Source organism: Oncorhynchus mykiss, chromosome 12 (assembly GCF_013265735.2).
Source record: "Oncorhynchus mykiss isolate Arlee chromosome 12, USDA_OmykA_1.1, whole genome shotgun sequence".
NCBI lineage: Eukaryota > Metazoa > Chordata > Actinopteri > Salmoniformes > Salmonidae > Oncorhynchus > Oncorhynchus mykiss.
Window position 1 is genome coordinate 80,807,852 of NC_048576.1, and position 268 is coordinate 80,808,119.

Here is a 268-nt window from a genome sequence, read left to right on the forward strand (position 1 = left end):
ACCTCCCCCCGTTTAAAAGCACTTGGTCAACAGCTGGAGTCCTTATTCCCCCCAAAGTGTGCCGTTGGTTTATTTGTCCTTGTTACGTCCCACGTCGTAGAGTTCAACCATCTGGGGATGCAGGTTGTACCGTCTGTGAGGCAACAACCTCTATGGGTAGAAGGCAATGTAGGGTTGGGGAATAACTCAGGAATTTTGGAGCTCTGATTTTGCTTTAAAATCTAAATAACATTTATTTAATATGTTCAAAAATACTGGACAATATAAG